Raw genomic sequence first — 18,612 nt, 5'->3', positions numbered from 1 at the left:
AAAATAAAACAGTTACACTTAGTAAGGGGAGTTCGCAACTGTAAGGGTATTTCTTTAATGAAGCCACTTACCATATAGTAAAAACAGAAAGTGCAAAATACATTACACTTTTACTACTGGCCGATCAGTTCAAGTAACTATATTATAAATTTAAAAAACAGCTCTTCTCTATCCTAAAGTAAAGGAAATATTAAACCGATTTTAGAAATAACTTTATAATGTCTATAAGAAACTTTTACTTGCTAGAACTTACTTGTTTTTAACAACCTATGACAAAAAGGAATTAGTAGTTCCTCAGACTTAAGGCCATATCAAATTTTTTGAATTGAAAGCTTTAGAATAGTTCAGTGATTTATCTTGTATCTACATAGTAAAATTGAAATCATTTTATATATTTTTCTTGGCTTGTGTAAATTGTATTTTAATTCTGTATTCATTGTACCTTTATTTATTTTATTATTATTATTATTTTTTTTTTTTTTTGTAAATACACTTGCTATATACTAAAGAATATACTCACTTTAATGAACAATTTTGTCACTAATGTGTTAAAATTTATCTTAAAATAAAATTCTACTTCAAATTTTGTTTTAGATATAACCCAAGAATCAATATTGCTATCCTTTAAAGCAACACAACTGCTTGGAGAAGTTTTTTTGGATAGAATTTTCCTAGAATCCTTTCTACGAATGTACGAAGATTCCCACTTTTTCTTTATTTGTTCAAATCAAATTTTATGTTGCATTTTGAATTTTGTGCAAAAAGTATAATAAGGCTTCAATTTACCCATTTGAAGTTATGCAAAAATAATAATTCCTTCTCTTCATACAAAATTTCAAGACATTTACTTTATGTTTTCATTTTTGTGTTTGGTATGGATTTTTTTTTTTCTTTTAATGTATGGTATTGCATTAGATGAAGTGGAAATTTCGTTTAAGGCTCATACCGTATTATCAGTGAAGACATTCGTATTGAAAATTGAATGCCAAGTTGGAGCATTACAAATTTTATTTTAATTCTATTTTAAAATATGCACATCCTGCGGTCCATGTGCTAAAAACATTTTTTCCACTTAAATAGATCTCCAAACATTTATTTCAGGAGAAATTATGAATTTTGACTATTTGACTGCAATGCTTTCTGTGCTTAGAGAAATGGAATTTAAAAAAGCTTTTAGCGATGGTAATTGAAAATAAGGTTTTTTTTTTATCTTTTTTTTTGCGTTGACAAAGGATTTATTATATTTACGATAGTTAGTTGATATTTTAATAATGAAGGAGAGAATATTTAGTAAATATCCCAAACATCAAAGAGAATAATATTGTTCTGAAGTTCCTTTATATGAGACTGAAGAATAATTTTGTTTTCGTTCTCACATAAGGGACAAATTTTGGAATACACACAAGGACCACCCATCACTTGAATTACGAAATTAGCCACAGTGATGACCATCGTTCATTATAATGTGGCAAATATTTTGATCTAATCCATTTTAGTTTTTCTTGCTAGACTTATAAATATTTTTAGATAAAACTACAATAAATTTATATAATCCAATTATTTCAATTAGATACAACTTTATTTACTTTAAAATAGCCTGGAAAATCATTGACAAATTTTAATCGTCAAGAATTAAATTTATTATCTACAAAATTAAAAGTAACGAACAATACGCTGCCAGCCTACCATTCGTTCATTGCGTATTCCCATCAAATTAACTTCAAGGGAATTTCATAGTTGTACGCATCACCGCTTGGAGCAATATTATCGTACAAACTAAAATGGCGGACAGGCTAAGTAATTTCATGAGTTCATTTAAATTGGGTTTTATTTTGATTTGTTAAGATTAATTTACATTGTCGCAAGTTGTTCAATGTAATGCGATAATTAGTGTGTTTGGAGTACTATCGTGGTCGTCTGACAGGCCTCATGTGCCATACGAGAAGACTGGATAACAAGACTGAAGACATTGAAGATAGTAAAGACTGAGATCAGGTTAGTAAGTGAAAGTAAAAAAATATTTTATAGTTTATATTAAATTTTATCTTAACCTTAGCTTTTTAATTTATTTTATGTGTTACTCAAAGTAATAAATATAATTTTTAAAATGGTCAATGCCCTAAACTATTGATTTCTCCACTCTGAAGTCTGCAACACATCTAATCTTAAGTAAATTGTTGCTCCGTTTACTTTTTGATTTAGTCTATGTTTAAATAACATTAATGTTTATAAATATGAGATATTATTGAATTGGTTAATTGTTTCAATTTATCTTACAGTAGTATAACAGGGAAAGTTGCTTAATTCGGCTAGTCAATGTAAGTTTACATTGAATGATAATTCCTTCGTTAGATATTATGTCTGCCCTTCTGATGTTATTTGATTTACTTGGTTTGAACGAAGCTTTGATCATACGGATGATTTTCGTTTTACGGTTGCCGATTATGCATTTATGAAGATCCTTTTTATTTCTCAATAATTTAAGTCGATAAGATTATAAGCCCTTTATGTTTTGGATAGAATTTCAGCTTACCTTATAAATTGTATTATGATTGCAACCACTTTGTTATCTACTCTTATAAATATTTATTCCAGAAAAAAAAAGTTTTTATATTAGAAATTTGTGTTTAAATCGTAAAGCGCAGTTATTATTGTAAACTTCATGAATGTATGTTTTACTTGAAATCAAAGTAGTATTTAGTACTTAGAAACTCAGCTGCTTATGTCAAAAGTAGTTGCACGTGACAGTTCTTGAAGGCTTTGAAGATTAATTTTATTTTTATAAATAAAATTTATAAATAATAGTAGTTATGTAGCTTTAGTTTTAACTAGCAAATATAATTTTTTCTTTACCAAAATTACGCATCCATGTTTTCATTAATGATTTATATATATATTAAAAATAAATAAATTTCTACGAAAATATATTTAAACATTATGAATTATACTTTAATCGATTGAATTATGAGCAATAATTGTTGCTGCATTAAAGCTTCAAGATTTTACAAACATGTTTATTGATTGTATTCAAGTACCATAGTAAAGGGGTGTTTACGGAAGTAGCAGAGATGTGGCGAAATGACCGGACCTACCTCAATATAATCCATGTTGTGGTTCGGGATTTTGCCAGTCCTACGACGCGCCTCTTGTTAATTTTTTTTTTTTTTTTTTTTTAGTTCACTCATTTTCTGGAAAAGTTATTAGAAAAACAAATTCTAATGTAATAAACCTTCCCAAAATATACATTAACAATTTCAAAGTTGGATCGTTTTATTGGAAAATATTTAAAATATGAAAGTGTAAACTTAAAAAGTGGTTCTTGATTTTTTGGGTCCGAAAAAGTGGTATTTTGCAAATTGGTCTCTCTCCCCTTGGGTGCGTATGCGCGTGTGTGTATTTGTGTGCTTAACACAAAAACGGAAAATCATAGAAAGGTCAAAATCAGTTACCAATTCGATTATTCAGTTTTTTGGAAATTTTCTGGTTAATTATTTCGATGATAGATCTACCACTTCAACCCCAAAACACCTTTACCTTCGCCGATAATATGGTTACCCTTTCTTCTAGTAATGACTACTCGCCATCTCCAAGTCCACTTTAACATCCTGGAACCCTTGCATTGGAAGTAGAGAATTAAGGGATTACTGATAAATAAACAATACGAGCACATTGTTTTCACCATAGACCGTAAAATCCTCCCCGCCTATATATTTTGATCATACTTTCCTCCCAGCAATTACTTAAGTCCTTTATCTAGGACTCCTTTCTGTTAAAGGATTATTATGGAACCCTCAAACAAAGTGAACTGAATTACAGAAACAGAAATTTAAAGAAACTATTAGACTAGCGTTTCCCAACCTTTTTTGGCTCACGTACTATTTGGTAGTACATCATGCTAATTTGTACCACTTCGTAAAAATGATTGTATTTCGTGAAATTTGTTATTCCGAGTGTGTTATTTTACTATTATTATCTTTATTTGTATAGAGATACAGTGTATCTGTTACAAAGGAGTTCAAGTTCATATTTACTTTATAAACTTTGTAATGTGTAAGATCCTAGATTTAAAACTTTTTTTAAATAATTAAAAATTGCGTACATATTTTTCTCTTCAAGATTATTAATTAATTTACAAAGTTCTTCTTTAGGATTATTATGTTTGTGCCCAAATCTTTCTAAATTAATTTCTTTTAAGCATTCAACTACCTGTAAGTACCAATTAAATTTAATGTTGTTGGATCTTACACATTACAAAATTTATAAAGTAAATATGAACTTGAACTCCTTTGTAACAGATACACTGTATCTCTATACAAATAAAGAGCTTACTCATTACAATCATTGTAATCATCATTACAAAGTATCTTTAAGCAGATTTTTACATAGTTATCATTCAAGTTCTGCCGTATGATAATTCTATTAAATTTTCTTTATCTTTTATTGATAGTTATGTAGCTTTTCCTAAATTTTCTTTATAGAAAAGGTTTAAAATCCAATTATCATTTGTGTTTTCGGGTTTTGGAAAATACTCCATGAAAGATCATTTATTTCCTGTTAAATCTGATGTTATATTTTCTCGTATATCTTGAGACAGACCAACCTTATTACTGTACATATTTAAAACTTTACTGTTTAACATTATTAATTAAAATAATTTTTATGTATTATAGGAAAAAACGTTTCTTTGATATTTTTATGCTGTCATTTTTTTTTTAAATTTTTGTGCCCGCCATTATTGATTATTTTTCGCGTACTACCAACCAGCAACTACGCGTACCACAGGTTGGGAAACGCTGTATTAGACAAACCCTCCAAACTCGCTTTGCACAACAAACGACAACACTCTGCTAGCTCCAACATGGACTTGGAACTGTACAGGACTGCCAAACCCACAAACCTCAATCGCATTCACTCTTTACTATCCAAATTCCTACATTCTGTAGTCTATGCTCCACTTTTTACAAATCAAACCTCACCATCTATACCGACTTAAAAATTCCACTAACCAGTGAGGCAGTAGCACTCCCTTGAGGGCCAATTCTGGCTACCAGCCCTGCATGTAGGGCTTACAATACCGAAGTAAAATCTGAATGCCGGTATTTGATATTTGAAATTTGAAATATCGGGATACCGGTATTAAAACCGGTATTATTAATAAAAAATTTACTAGTTATATTTTTACTTACATCAGATATTATATTGACTTGTTAACAAATAATTGCTGAAATCTAATAAATATTGTTCTGAAATGAGTAGATATTATTAATTTTATTACATAGAGAGTAGGAATAGATAAAAAAATCGTGCAAATAAAAAAAGTACATATTAAATTTTATGTTGTATGCTCGCATGGCATTATGTAATTAAAGAAGCGAAAAATATAATTAATTGAAAGTATTTATGAAACAATATTAATAACTTGCGTTTTGTTTATTAAAGTATGCTCTTAAAAAACATAAACAATCAATCGTTTCATCATCAAGCGAGGACCGAATTTTCGTACAAATATAACCAGCCGCTGAAAAAGCTCTTTCTGATTCTACACTTGTCGGCACTATTGTCATTAAGAAATCATACACATTTTGTAAATACGTTCCTTTGGTTCCTGATTTTTCAAAAAAAGTAATTTCATCTTTTATTTTTTGTTCCAGACTTGGAATTTTTTTAAACGCGGGCACGGGTGAAGTATTTAGTGTTTCGTCTATTGCTGCCTGTAGTTTTCTCTTTAATGCGTTTACGTTTACCTTGTCAGATTCTAATATTGTTTCGTTACTAATTTGAAAAGATATTGGAAGGGATGTTTCTTGCACAACTTCCATATCTTCTGTATCTTCTAGATTTTCATGTGTGAGCCGTTTTGTTAAGCTTACAATTTTTTTAATGATAGTAAATTTGGATATGCGTTTAAATACTTCTACAACATCTTGTGAGCCTTTTTGCAGATACTGAAGTATTTGTGATAATTCAGTTCGTCGCAGTAAAATTCGAGATTTTAATGCTTCCAATAATTCTAATGCAATTGTAGATTTTTGCTGGGAAAGAGTATTTAACGTAAATGTCAAAGAAGCGTCAGCCGTCAAAAGATTTGCATCTTTTCGGCATAATGCATCTACTGTTAATTTTACAGGAGTAAGAGCAGCAATAATTGAAGATAATAAATTAAATTCTTTATCTGAAAAATGATAAATTGTGTATAAATTCAATTTTTATCAACCAATGTAATACAAAAATACCGGTATTTTTACATAAATACCGATTTTTAATTACGGACAAAAATCGTCCGGGATTCCGGTATTCGGGATCCCGAGATCCTGGTATTGTAAGGCCTACCTGCATGGCCGCCGTTCATGAAATCAAGCCAGCGTGCGTATGCCGAGACAACGCACATACTTTATTGTACATTTTATTGTTTACTTGTACTAGCTCTTTAGCTGTAGAATCCTTAAATAAAAAGAAAAAAAATGTATATTCCAATTAACTTTTTATGCTAATTGCTGACACGTAGATCTATGACTTTTTTGAAATGTTTACCTTATAATTTTTTTTTTTTCCTACTGCAATGGTCCAATAAACTAATTTAAAAACCGATCCATATTTACCAGATACTTGTACAAACATAATTTTATTTTAATGTTCAGACTTGTCGAGTGTTCTGTACATAATATATCCCCTTTTAATAGTTGTATTTATTAGGTGCTTTTATTTCTTTTACTAGGTTAGAAAATTGTTGCTATGTCAAATTTTCTATTTCGCCTTTTTACCATAAATATGCGTTTTGAGAATTTCTGATAGCAAGAAAGAGGTTTTTAGAAAACATTCTGTTTGCGAACAAAATATCTCAAAAACGGAAAATTGCAGATTTGATAAAACTTCTTTTAAGGACTCAATTTAGACCTTGCACTAAAGGACAATTTGAATTTGAATGAAGTTTTATTTCTGGTTTGCCGATTTCCTCTAAATTTGGACATTTAATTCCATATTGATTGTAAAAAAAAAAAAAAAAAATATATATCAAGCTAACAATTAAGAATAACTAGGGGAAACCCGTATTTATTTGATGGACCAAAGTTACATTTATTCAACAAGATGAAGCTTTCTGTTGGTTTGTCAGTTGAAAAAAACAGAAGTAATGGCCGCCTTAAAGAACGATAACGAGAGAAGTAGTGATGTTAAAAATAAAACAAAGCATTTACGGATTCCGTTACAATGGTATTGTACAGCAGAACAACACTAATATAGATTTGTAGTTTTATTACCATCTTCGGAACTACTTAATACCTAACTTTGTAGATAAAAATAAATAAATAAATAACTTTTTAAGCGTTCACATAGTTCTAAAGTAGTACTCCATGTTAAGAATTCTCATTGGAGTGTTTTAATGCTTAACCTGATAAAGGGGAGAATGGCTTCTGTTTGACGTGTTAATATTACTGTTAGTAATATATGAATAATTTTAAAATATCAATTAACAGTTGCAACTTTCAACACTCCTTTACAACTCCTACTCAGTTGCCAATCAATTAGCACTATTTCAATGATTTCAACCAATCAGGTGCGAATTTCAGCAATAATACAGTACCATGCTGTACTGTAACGATAATTTCATTCGCAAAACCCAACAGCCAATCAATTTGCACTATTTCAATTTCAACTAATCAGGTGCGTATCATGGCGAATGGTAATGTACATCACTATTTGGCCCGCACTGGGATGTGATTCCCAGTCAAGACCTTGGATTTTATTTAATGATTTATTAAAAAGAGTCTATAGTAAAATATGTTTTCTATCCGCCTCCGTCTACGACACCAAATTTGATAATAGGATGTAAAGTTCGCCTTAATAAATCGACATTACTTTACTCTTTAACTTCACGACATTGTGCTATCGCGATATTAAAGCTTCAGTATTTTTAATAATCAGTTGATACTAATTTCAGATTACACATAATACAAGTAATTTATAATAACTGAACATTAGGAAAGGTTTAGCTTTCTGGTTCAGCATACTGAATTCCCCGTGTGGAAATCTTGGGTTCGAATCCAGCTGCCAGCCCTTAGATTTCATTTTTTCTTAGAAGTCTTCTACAGCTGTGCTTTGAAAAAGCCTCCAGTCGGCCAGCCTTAGAATAAAAACAAATTATTCGTTTTTTGTAAGACGCTCCTAGGAAAAGAGAAAATCTATTGTAAGATCCGGTTACTTCAAAGGAAAAAACAATTAATTTCCACGCATTTAATAAATACTTGATATTTTTAAAAGAATCGATTTGTTAAACATTATCAATTTATTAAGCAAATCTCTTACGCCATTTGTTGGAGCGTTAGTGGATTATCCAATTAAATACCTTTTGTGAAATAATTGTTCTTAAGTATAACGGAAAAATTATCAGCTCTTGTAGGATATAGCTTTGATAAGTTCAAATTGTATGTGCAATTGTCTACAATACTTTAACCGTTTATTTACTAAACTTGTCATTGTAGATCAGTGTTTCCCAACCTTTTTTGTGCCATGCCCCACCTTAACCTTTCTAAAATTTGTATGCCCCCCTATGTAACATACATAATTTTTAAAATTAAAAAATTTATTTGTTCACTTAAGAAACATAAATGATAGGTTCTAGGAAGAAATCACTATGAAATTGTTCGCAAAACATAGTAAGTAAAATTTCAAAACATACAATGAAAAACTGAAATTCAAATTCCAAATAATTTTTTATATTTTTATTTGTTTATTTATTTTGCAACTGTATACAGTACAATAGGCAAAAGAGATGAGTGATAAGGATGGCGCAAATACATATGCACGCATATATATGTATGTTCATACACACACGCGCACCTGCGTGTTGTGCCAAGAGCGTGAGTGGAGTGAACGACGACCATCCAGTGATGGAAGCCGTTAGTTCGCCAGATTGGCAAGCTTACGCAGCAACCATCCTAGGAGGTCGGCGTTGTGTTGAGATGGTCGCGTGGCCACCGCCGCTTTAGTCTGCGTTGAGGATTAGAAGGAAGTGTTGTGGTAGACATGTTGTGGATCAGAGGGTTGTAGTGACTGTGTAGATTTGAATGGAGTTTTGTGTAACGAGATTTGGCTATTTCCAGAAACGAGAGGAATATTGAGATCGGAGTGTACAGTATGATTGGAGACGTAGAAGGGAGCGTTAACTATTGTTCTTAGAATTTTTGATTGTAAGGTCTGAAGTCGGTTGATGTTTGATTTTTTGGCACTTCCGTAGAGTTGTATTAAATTTAAACAATTTTAATACAGATTTTTCTATATTAATTTATTATTTTAATTTAGTAAGATCCTTGCGCTTGATGCTTGCTGCATAGAGATTTTATATTAGGTTCCAATTTGGTTAGCTTCAGTCTCAAGTCTCCACGTTCACGCTCCGCGGTGAACCCCGGACGAAGTTTACTTGACGACTCCAATCACCCAGTTGATATTTTGGTCTCGTCAAACGAAATTATACCTAATAATTATTTACCGCAATTATTTAAGAATTTGGTTTTTTTGTTAAATTTGGCACCGATATCTTGCATTGCATTTAAATGGCCCGGAGCGAAAGGGTTAAAGTCGTGTCGAGTCCATTTTCGAATTGCCCCCCTGGGGGGCGTGGGCCCCACGTTGGGAAACACCGTTGTAGATGGAAAATTGAGGAGTTATATTTAGTGTTCAGCTCTAGTGGGATTTCGAGGTAGTGTTCTCGGTTTTGGGTTAATGTTGTTACAATAAATTCAATTTATACTTATCCCTCAAAAAGCAATAAAAAACATATACATAGGTAGTGACAGCGAAGTTTTAATTGACAAAATGTCCTTGTGGTTAATCACTTTAGCAAAAAAAAAAAATGAAAGAACAAAAAAATCCATTCAAGGCTTCCATAAAACAGCGAATGTTTTGTAAAGTTAATTCCCACTTGTAAAACCAAAATGAAAGAAAGAAGGTTATGCATCTCTACTTAACAGTTGGATTGGTTATGAAGTTAAAAACCTTCCCCTTCTTGGTGAATACAAATATTAAATCTGGATGATGTTAAAAAAAAGCAAGTAATTCACATTCTCCGTGCTAAACTGATGAAAATCCGGAACCGGCTGGAAACAGAAAACAGGAGTGTTTTGACGGATAAAGTCAACCAAATTATCTTTACACTCTCATATTTAGATTTTGATAATTAACTGGAGTTCGATTCGCGAGAATATGGCCAATGATAATTTCCGCATGAATTCTTGATAACCATGTAATGCTTCGATTGTTGTAGGGTTACTAACAATCATCAATGCTCACCTAATTTGTAAGAAATATGCTGTCTCGTAATGCATCCGTTAGACGGTGGGTATTGTGTAACTTAATGACTACGTTTTCCAGCTTTTCCTCGTAAAGACGAGAACCATTCTAAAAGAAAATAAAACCAATAAAAATGACACGATTTTGGGCTAATAAAGTTCAAGTTCAAAAAAATGAAGTTAAATAAGTTCAAAAGCGTGAGAATGAAGAGGTAAGAGAATCTAGAATATAAATTTTAACCACAGAAACAAGTGAGTCGAGGCAGAAGATTTTCACCTGAAATGGAGAATAAGTTGTATGGGAACATGGTGAAATAGTGGTTTCTCTTGTGCTAAGAATATCTGTATCGCTATAGATGTGATCAGCAACGAGGTTATGCTGAGAAATTCAGGGATTAGCACGGAGTGAAACCGTTCTGAATGGCGTTTTAGAGGAATTTGGAAGGATGGCCAATCTCGTAAGGTATTCTAAGCTATTGGACGTAATGAAAAAAACTAAGCATAAACTAAATCTAACAAGACCAGCTCAGATATCTGTGCTAAAGAGAATAGAAAAACTGGAGATTCTTCGAGACAATGCCTAAATAAACTTCAGTTTGGAAAAATTTGAGAAAATTCACAAAAGTTCCACTTGTGGAATTGTTTCCACGAGCTAGACCAGCAACTGGACCACAAGAATATCATTTGAACTTAGTAAAAGTGAATGTCCTGGGCTCGCTGAATTTGGATTTAAACATTTTCCTAAGTGTTTATTAATTTTTTAGAACTTTCAGCTAGAAACCTAAGTCTTAGTTAGTGATCATAGAAAATTGGGTGAATCTCAAGAGCAGGGGTCCCCAAACTACGGCTCGCGGGCCACTTGCGGCCCCCTGAGGAGATTTATCCAGCCCCCGCCGCACTTCCAGAAGGGGCATCTCTTTAATTGGTAGTCAGTGAGATTTGCGGTGCCGCAAAGCGCTGCGTCGCTCATGTACAGTACTACTTCCGATGACGCGGGATGCACGCGTCCCGGCTCCGAAAACAGTGTAAAATAACAGCAGAAGTAGGAAAAAAGGCAAAGCACTTTAACTAAACCGGACATTGACCATCTCATTAGCCAAAAGCAGGTCCATAATTCCCACAGAAATACTGGGCAGTTTGTTGATTTAAATTTACTTGTTCTTTATTTTAAATATTTTATTTGTTCCCGTTTTGTTTTTTTTTACATTAAAATTGTTTTATAGTCCGGCCCTCCAGCGTTCTGAGGGACAATGAACTGGCTCCCTGTGTAAAAAATTTGGGGACCCCTGCGTTCAAGAGTCTGCGAAAGATAAGTTTAAGTACATCAATAGCAACAATTGGGCTTGTCGTGTAAAGTTTAGTTGAAACAGTAGTTTTGTTTACAGTCGGATGGTTCTCGAAGTTTCATGAAAATCTTCGAGAAAATTACGAAATCTGAAAAAAGCAAAAACTTGGACATTGTTTATAACCGAAAATTTCTGTTACGAGGGAGGTGACGATACCTCGTTGGAGTATTAATCTTTATTTCTTTAGCTCTCAAGAGAGGATGAAGGCTATAAATAAAGGAGGACCCATCAACTTATGTAGATCGTTCAGTTCTTTTGCGCAAAGTTTTTACATTTCCAGAGGCAGTTCAAGTTCGAAGATTTGATTTTCATCGGCAATACTGCCTAAGAGGAAAATAAAAATTTAGTTACTAGAAATAAGATCAAGCCTAACCATTGATGTGACTGGTGCTTAATGCTTAAGTTACTACAGTTGTTGAAGTTCTTAATCTTTCTTTTTTCACTTTAAAACTCAATCCATAAAAATGTCTATAAAGTGACGTAATTGTCCATCTGGGAAGTGTTTTAAAGAATTATACAGAGCATCCTATAAAAGTCCAATCTAATTTAAGTGATTTTTGTACCTTTATTTCCTGTTTTATGGTAGTAATAAATTTTTTGAGTTCCTATCTAGTTCATTTTAAGTGGAAATATTAAATAATGCTGTTATTTAGATTTTTTAAAAATAAAGAAAAAATTATTTATTATTTTTTCAAATTTCTTCATGATGTCTTAATTTTTCAAGAAAAAGAGTCGCTTTTAACATGGGTTTTCCCAAATATATCAGGTTACACTCACGTCACTGAAGTGTAGTCTTTGCTCATAAACCATTGCTTTATGACTGTAAAACAGTAAAACATCAAAATTAAATGGATTAATAAAACTAAAGAAAAAAATATTTAGAAAATTGTGTATAAATGTTAAATGCTGCTGCAGCTGTAATCTCAGTAGAATTCGAGATTAAAGTAATATTGATTCTATTTATAATACTTCCTAAATAGGGGTAGATGAGTTTGGTGGAAGAACATGAAAGATCTGCTACTGTGTACTCGATGTCGTCCACCCTCACTTATCTAGATCAGGGGTCCCCAAACATTTTACACAGGGGGCCAGTTCACTGTGCCTCAGACCGTTGGAGAGCCGGACTATAAAACAAACTATTTTAAAGTAAAAAAACAAAACAAAACGGGAACAAATAGAATATTTAAAATAAAGAACAAGTAAATTTAAATCAACAAACTGCCCAGTATTTCTGTGGGAATTATGGACCTTCTTTTGGCTAATGAGATGGTCAATGTCCGGTTTAGTTATAGTGCTTTGCCATTCTTCCTACTTCTGCTGTTATTTTTCGGAGCCGTGACGCGTGCATCCCGCGTCATCGGAAGTAGTACTGTACATGAGCGACCCAGCGCTTTGCGGCACCGCCACATTTAGTGGCTCCTCTCACTGACCACCAATGAAAGAGATGCCCCTTCCGGAAGTGCGGCGGGGGCCGGATAAATGTCCTCAGGAGGCCGCATGTGGCTCGCGGGCCATAGTTTGGGGACCCCTGATCACAAGAGCATTCCATGACCGCTTTGATCTAAGTGAAATTTTGCTGGTTTCATTCACCATGGTGATAACTATCGCGTATTTCATTGGATTGACAACTAAACCAATAGGCCTTTAGCATATTCTTCCCATAACTAGTTTCTATTTGTGCAGCTCGCAATCACAGCCAATGACATCCATAAAAATTTAATTTCTTATGAACCTCTCCTAAATCTGATGTTTTCAGAGAAGTCGTGATCACTAACTTAGGAATGATGTAGGTCTCTTGCGAAATATTTTAATGAAGTCAAAAAAGGGTCACCCTGATGTACATGTACACATCTAAGTACATTAATCCCACCAGTGCAGTGAACCTCAATATGTTTATCTTCAGTTTCTTAAAAACAAAAAAAAAGAGCGGAAATAACAGTTTTAAGATTATTGGGTGCCCCTCTTAGATCTGTAACATGCTCGTGTCTCACCTTATCAAAAACAACTAATGACTCAAGGAATGCACAACTGAGTCAGATTCAGTCATCTTGTCGAAATGCGTTATTCAATCTTGTTTAACGTGAGCACCTGTAGGACCTTTTATTATCTCTCTACTATTTTTATTTAAGGTGATTTGATTCCTTAATTTTGCCCCCAAAACCTTGTTTTTAATAACTGCCGCAAATTTGGGTATTTTGTCAACCTAAAGAAATGTGGGACCTCCCTTAGTTAATGGTGCAGTGCCATTCAGTCACCCCCGGACATTTTCCTGAACAACTTTGTTTCTTTGGCAGATAAATAGAACCGATTCAAACTATTCCTGTTTCCGCAGTTTCCTGCCGTCCTTAACGGTTCTATTTGGATCGCTCATCAGATTTGCATCTTTGCTTACCATGAAAGATTTGTTCTTTTTTTCTCATTCTATCAAGTTTTTATAGTTATACTTTAGCAGGGTGCATTAGGTTTATTAAGTTATTAAAGAAATTATTTCACACCCTGATCAGTCTTCAATCCTAACGTGGTCCTTGCTGCATCCAGCTGCTAACTATTACTTCAAGATTCAATGCCGGAGATCCAAAAGCTGTAGCACAATTCTTTTGCCAAAAATATCTTCATACTCGTACTCGTAGACAGTAGGTTAGCTTCGAGGGATATGTTTTTACTTGTATTCTCAAACTCAATTTGATACATCTCAATCATTGCAAATATTCCTTTCCATTTCGTACTCGTACTATCTCCAAGGTGGCACTGCCAATCTGTTGCTCTATTGACTCCATTGTATACAAAAATTTTGCACCAGTCTCATTACTGATCTCAGATACTCTTCGATTGCGTGGAAAATCGTCTTCTACTACGGCAGTTTTACCCATTATAGTACCATGCTCTCAGGTCTATTCTATTTTGACATGAAACTTCTAATTAGATCCACTCAAATACTATTTTTTTGCCACTTAAACCGTGTAATGGCGACATAATTAGATGGAAAGTTATTTTTTCTTTTTTTTTTTTTAATTTATTTAAGACGCGTCAACATCTCAGGTCATTAGCATCCGGAGCTTTTTTCAATACACGAGTTGGAACCCTATTTCCATTAATTTTGCGACCACAACTGCTGAGGTGTGAGCTGGTGCGTTGTCGTGATGGAAAAGGACTTTTTTGTGGGCCAATCGTGGGCGTTTTTCTTGCAGCTCGGTTTTCAAACGGTCCAATAACGATGAATAATATGCACCTGTAATAGTTTTACCCTTTTCCAGATAGTCGATGAGGATTATTCCTAGCGAATCCCAAAAGACAGTCGCCATAATCTTTCCGGCCGAAGGAACGGTCTTCGCCTTTTTTGGCGCAGATTCCCCCTTGGTAACCCATTGTTTAGATTGTTCTTTGGTCTCAGGAGTGTAGTGATGTATCCATGTTTCATCCACAGTGACGAAACGACGCTTAAAGTCCTGCGGATTCTTCTGGAACAGCTGCAAACCGTCCTTGCAACACTTCACACGATTTCGTTTTTGGTCAAGTGTGAGCAATCGCGGCACCCATCTTGCGGATAGCTTTGTCATGTCCAAATGTTGATGCAAAATATTATGTACCCGTTCATTCGAGATGCCCACAGCACTAGCAATCTCACGCACCTTCACTCTTCTCTCATCCATCACCATATCATGGATTTTATCAATGATTTCTGGAGTATTAACCTCAACAGGGCGTCCAGAACGTTCAGCGTCACTTGTGCCCATATGGCCACTCCGAATATTTTGAAACCACTTATAAACTGTTCTAATCGAAGGTGCAGAGTCACCATAATGTTTATCAAGCTTCTCTTTAGTATCCTGAGGCGTTTTGCCTTTCATAAAGTAGTGTTTAATCAACACACGAAATTCTTTTTCGTCCATTTTTTGAAAATCACTCGACTTCCTCGATTCAAACGAATGCCAAACACAAAGAAATAGACCGATCTGGCTGAAACTTGGTGTGTGTTCTTCCAAGAGATGCTACTAACTAAACATAACCTCGATACGCGCCAGTGGTGCTATCTCTCTGACTTTGCACGGACTTTTCAAACGACCCTCGTATTAATTAATCTTTCTTTAATTTGGAATCTCTCAGCCCAATCAAAACAAGCTGACAGGTTACCTATGTTAGCTCTGGCGATGATGACGGAGGCATGCAATTATCTAATTTCCTAAAATGCAGGATATTGGCTAGTGGTTGCTGAACCAAAACAAAAATGGAAGTATTGCATAAATAAATTGAATACATGGTAGTTAGTGATTATATAATTTTACGCCAATCACAATGAAGGCGGGCAAAAGAGAATTGAAGGATAAAAATTATTTCAACAAAATGATGGTAATATTAAAAACAATTATAGTTTTTTTATTGATCTTTTTTTAACCTTGCAAATATTGATTTTCGTTTCTAATTTATTAGTCATTAAAATACAGAAACTACTTTTAATTATTGTTTGTGAAAATGAATTTATTAATTGCATTAATAGCGGCTAATAAATAGGAGACTCCACTGTATTATTTTTTACATATTCTATTCAGTTGCGCATACATGGTAAATAATTGTTCATTAATTATACCAGTATCATCAGAAAGAATTTATTATAATTTAGAAAATATGGTTACACTCATATTTCAGTTAAACTGTTAGTGGCTTCTAGAGAGATAAATTTATGGGTGGCCAACACCTGGTTTCGAACCCAGGGAACCTCTGTGTGGCAATTTCAGCAATTTCAGTTTATTCCAATAGTTTGAAGTAATATTCCAGTTTGTGACGATTATTTTTATTGGTTAGATTTGTTTAAAGGAAGGCACATGTTTGTTCTGTTTTTTAATATCCAAAGTTGGTTTAATGTCAAGTGCTCACTTGAGCACTTAAAGCCTCTCGTACTCTAATGTAAAGAAATTACATTAGACATCGTCTGAACGATACGTTAAAGCTTTTTTATATTATATACATTTTATTTTCACAACTGTAATAAATACAGAAAATTAGTTGAATTACATTTATAATTCCAATGATATATATTTTTTTTAAATAAGTCAATAAGGAGGAATCACGTGAGTTTTGTATAAGACTATACAAAAAAAAGTCTATAACGAGAGAACACTATCCGGAAGCCAGCAGGACACTGCAAAAAACTGCAGGCACCAATAACCTTTGATTGTGATGTGCCTTATAATAAAAACAAGCTATATTATCTCCTGAACCTCATAACTAAGGAACGGATTTTTATGTATTTAAAAATGCCAAATATTTAACTAAAATATGCATTTATTTTCGTCAATTATGAGGAAAATATGTGATTTTCTTAAAATATTTTCTGGAATATTTAAGTAAAATGGACATTTTTTTTTATGAAAATGGAATTTATTTTGGGGGGGGCAAGTTATAATTATTTATACAAGAAAAGAACATTTTTACAATTTATAATAATTTATTAGGAACAAAATAATTTGTTTTTACAAGTTATAATGATTTATACAACAAAGAACATTTTTACTATTTATAAAAAGATGTGTTAAATTTTCAATTTTGAAAACTTCACTCTTCGAAATTGTTTGCAACCACATGAAATTTCAAATGTTGGAACGTAAAGTGACGACGATCTGGGCGTAAGATGGACTTGTAACGACTAAAAGATCGTTCAACATCTACAGGTGTTACAGGTGCCTTGCTGAAAGAAGTTATCTCGTTGGTTGTAAAGGGTACACGATGTTCTGAGGTGACTTCTGTTCCACTGATAATATCAGAAATCTGGCAGATGGTCTCCCACCCTTTGTTCTTGCTCAGTACTTCTACCAGTTTTGATCTGATCAGAACTCCCTTACTCCCAGGTATTCCTTCCACCTTTTCGATGACTTTTTTAACGTTGGACACGTTTTCTGTCAGTCGAACATTTTGGGACTCAAGTTGGGTAATGAGGATTTTTAAGTTTGTGGCAAGGGATATCTGCTCTAACCAAAGCCCGACACAGATCTGTACTCAGAGTAGACTTACTTGATGATGGAGATGTAAGGAAGGCTTGATAGGACGTCCTCTCTTTCTTTCTGTTTTTATTCTCTATGTGCGATCCGGTGGCAATATGTTGGGTGACTTGGGAACGTTGAGAGCAAGAAACGCACTTGTCACAAGCTGTGCAGTACAAAATGTCTCCATCACTTCGAAAAAGTTCTGCTGGAAACTCGCGAAGATATTTAGCAACCAGTTGTTTGTTTTAGGCCGATGTTCGTGGCATTTCACCCCAAAAAGAATACACTAAGTGACCGAACGAAATGAATTGGACACTTCAACGAACGAGCTGAAAGAACAGACAACGTCAGACAACTTCAAAGAACTAACAAGTGCCCGTCACTGTTTAGCAGCATTCTCTGTAAATTACAATAACCATTGTACCCACTGTGATTCACAGCCCTACAGTCTGTGGTTCACAGTTCCTGTCAACCACCTCCCAATTATGAAAATATGCCCAAAATGAAAAATATGAAAAAATATGTACATATTTTGATTAAATATGTAGAAATATTTATTTATTTTAATCAAATATGTATAAATATGCGATAACATCCAAATATGTGGAAATATGTGAAATAAAAGTAGACTCAAACGGCTTAAAAAGTGTCAGTATGAATACTTCTAGTTGAAAAACGTCTGTAAATTGCCTAGAAAAAAATATGTAAATACATACGAATCCGTTCCCTACTCATAACACACGTGCTGGTCGATCGTCGGAAATTATACACATTTTTTTTTCCAATTCCTTTGCAAATGCCGACAAATATTTTTGTAATAATATCTTAGAAGTGCGAATTCTCACCTGATTTTTTATAAATACCTGGTATTCTCTCGGCTGTAAAGAATTCAGTCTTCAAAAAAACAAATAATTAGTCTTCTTTAATTCGTCTCTACGAAACATTTTTTTTTTCAGCATCATAATATCTAATATACAACAAATATCTCTTTTCAGCCGGACATTA

General features: G+C 33.4%; 1 protein-coding gene across 1 annotated transcript in view; it reads left to right on the top strand.

Moving 5' to 3' along the window:
* The first annotated feature begins 1,757 nt into the window (after positions 1-1,757).
* The window catches only part of LOC141449241 (basic helix-loop-helix ARNT-like protein 1), a 186,697-nt gene continuing 169,842 nt past the window's right edge, over positions 1,758-18,612 (top strand). Inside the window, exon 1 of the mRNA XM_074118470.1 lies at positions 1,758-1,995. The gene's annotated coding sequence lies outside the window, so the exon portion shown is untranslated. The remainder of the gene's footprint in view (positions 1,996-18,612) is intronic.

Source organism: Rhodnius prolixus, unplaced genomic scaffold (genome assembly GCF_049639745.1).
Source record: "Rhodnius prolixus isolate KJV_2025 unplaced genomic scaffold, Rpr scaffold_2, whole genome shotgun sequence".
NCBI classification, from domain to species: Eukaryota; Metazoa; Arthropoda; class Insecta; order Hemiptera; family Reduviidae; genus Rhodnius; species Rhodnius prolixus.
Note: the sequence above shows the minus strand (reverse complement) of the source record. Positions and strands in the feature narration are given on the sequence as shown.